At 35.8% G+C, this 2670-nt stretch overlaps 1 long non-coding RNA gene across 3 annotated transcripts; it reads left to right on the forward strand.

The window, feature by feature from the left end:
• Positions 1 to 220: 220 nt before the first annotated feature.
• On the forward strand, positions 221 to 2210 carry LOC108853012 (uncharacterized). Of its 3 annotated transcripts, XR_008940015.1 has the most exons (4): positions 221 to 507; positions 710 to 868; positions 1637 to 1693; positions 1779 to 2210. It is a non-coding gene; the product is annotated as an uncharacterized LOC108853012 (long non-coding RNA). The 3 variants fall into 3 exon arrangements; XR_008940014.1 differs by having other exon boundaries at positions 710 to 1693; XR_001949645.2 differs by having other exon boundaries at positions 1637 to 2210.
• Positions 2211 to 2670: the final 460 nt, after the last annotated feature.

Raw genomic sequence — 2670 nt, forward strand, 5'->3', positions numbered from 1 at the left:
ACTCGATCGATATCTATAATAATAAAGTAGGCATATCTGCCTTTTCATGCGTCCACGTCGCTCTGGAGAGGTGGGGCATTTTGCGACACGTGTCGATGCGCTGAGACGTCTGTGTATGTCACGTAATTTTTTTCCTTTGCGTCGCTTTGATCTTTTCCTGATTCTTTTATTTGGGTTTCCCTTATCTTTTTTAAAAAAGCCCACATAAGCCCAGATTCTGATTTCTTCTTCGTTCTTCTCTTGCGGCGGATGCTTTACCGTCAAATTTTCACAGAAACTAAACAGTCCCTTTGCTACCTGTAACTCCTCTCAACTCCGACATTTATTTTGAGTTTTTCACTTGATTAATCCACTCCTCCTTCATTAAGATCTGTGTGCACCTGTTCGTTTCCCTTGAAACCGCTTTCATCCTCTCCGACATTCATCTGTACTCGATTCTGGGAAGCCCGTAATGGGAAGAATGGAGGAGAGCTGATGGGGATTGACTTGCTCTTTCTTGAAGAAAAGGTGATGTGTGTGGTTTTATATCGTTGTTGTTTCTCATCAGCATTCAGTCCATTTAATTAGTCTCTCCTTATGTCCTTCAATCCAGATATCACACTATTAGATATTTAATTTGCCTTGCTATCAATAGTCGCCACCATATTGTCTTCTTCCAGAAATTCCAGCGACCACTTTCAACTCTTACCAATACGATTCCCATATACAGGCAGAGAGAGAGAAGAGTCTGCTAAGATAGAGATGTGAGGCATCAGGACTTCAAGGCGGCAAAGTTTGGGCTCTTCCGTTGAATATATTCACTTACAAGAAAATCTGCAACAGTGCTTCTGCTCAAGCGTCGAGGCACCAACGTCTCCATGTACATCAGGTACCCTATGGCCATCACAACACTTCTGTATTCACACGGAAATGCTGCTGATATTGTACAGATGTACTAGCTCTTAGTCGAGCTTACTATTCAGCTCCGTAAATGGGGCTAATTCTTTCTTTTCTTTTGTGTGTATTCACTTGCTGATACTAAAGCTGTGGATTTAAATTCTCAGATCAGTTTTTCATTACTGTGTTTAGCTCAGAAAGTTAGATCTGAATTATTATTTTTGGATTATGTAAATACTCTGCTTCTGAATTTTTGTAGCTATTTATTAGCTCTTAGACTCTCTCTCTATTTATATAGATATTATTATAGATACATTAAAAATGATGCAATGATGAGTGTATACGTCCATATGTTCTTAATTTTCTCTTTCAGTTCTCAATGATTCATATACGTGCTTGATTTCATATATTTGTTTTTTTGGATCGGTAATCATTGTAAGAACCTTTGGTGGGGATATGGAATTTGGAATTTTGGTGAATTCTATTTGTTTTCAGTCTCTCTCTACACCATCCCTGTAAATGATGCGATGATGTTTGTGTACGCCCCTCTGTTCTTAATGCTCCCTTTAAGATTCCCACTGGACAGTTCATGAAGATATGCTTTTCTGATTTCATGTATTTGTTCTTTGGACTGGTAACAGTTGATTTGCTCTAGATACTGTGCAAACCTATTGTTGGAACATGAAAGTTTAATTTTTTGTTGCATTATATTAGCTCTTTGACTCTTTTCTTTTTAGATACAATACTTTTGTTCTTTCAGTGTGGAGAAGCATATACTCTTATCGCTCAAATCTACCAAAGTTTTTCCTAACGTTATGTAAGTATTATTTATGTCGCATACTCTCCTATCAATTTGTTTTTCTTCTTAAACATAATTGCATTTGTTGATCACAACCAACAAGAGACTGGTATCGCCTGTGTTTCTCCATCATTACTCGGTCATAAATCTGCTTGCAAGGAAAAGCCTTCGACCCCTCCTCATCCTACCAACGGTTGATCATCTTTGTGTTGTCTTATTTATGCTTTACTGCTCGCCGATGAGGCGATGACTATACCACTCACTGGAAACAGCAACATCAAGCCTCTGAACGTGTCCCAAGCTCTCACTACTGGCCTCCTGCAATTTCTTTTGAAGCTCATGTGCACAAGACCAATGAGAAATGCTTCTTTGAACCCCTTTCGATATGGCAGAACTCCTAGAGTACTCACTCACTCATTTAAAGCTAAGCGATACGCAAAGCTAAGCGATAAAAAAATTGCCTGTAACACGCTTTATAAAAACTTACGATAGATAATAAAAATGTATTAGTTACCTAAATCAAAGACTACTAAAAATTTTGAATATTTAATTTATTTTCTCACGGTATATTAGCATCTCCAATAAGTATTTAAATATTCGAAGATAATAAAATCCCAGAATTTTCTTCGTATTTTTAAAATACTACGTAAAACAATAACAAACAAAATCTTTTTAAAAAATTACTTTATACAGAGTTACTAGACATATTGAATCTAAAAAATATTTGCTTCATATACAATGCCTTACAAAAAAAAAATACACAAAACCAGGGAAACTAACCTAAAAGACAGGTCAAATAAAACTCCCATAACCCTGTCTAAAAGCTAAACTATAACACATTTACAAAAGTCAATTCAACCCAAACAAATAACTCCAATAAATAAATCTAATCTATTAAAACTGAAGTACAATTGAAAATTAACTCTTAATTCAATATTATAATTACATCTTCTGCCACTGACATTAAAAGTACTTATTTACTAAACAATAATCAT

The sequence above is a fragment of the Raphanus sativus genome, unplaced genomic scaffold (assembly GCF_000801105.2).
Source record: "Raphanus sativus cultivar WK10039 unplaced genomic scaffold, ASM80110v3 Scaffold0395, whole genome shotgun sequence".
Lineage (NCBI taxonomy): Eukaryota > Viridiplantae > Streptophyta > Magnoliopsida > Brassicales > Brassicaceae > Raphanus > Raphanus sativus.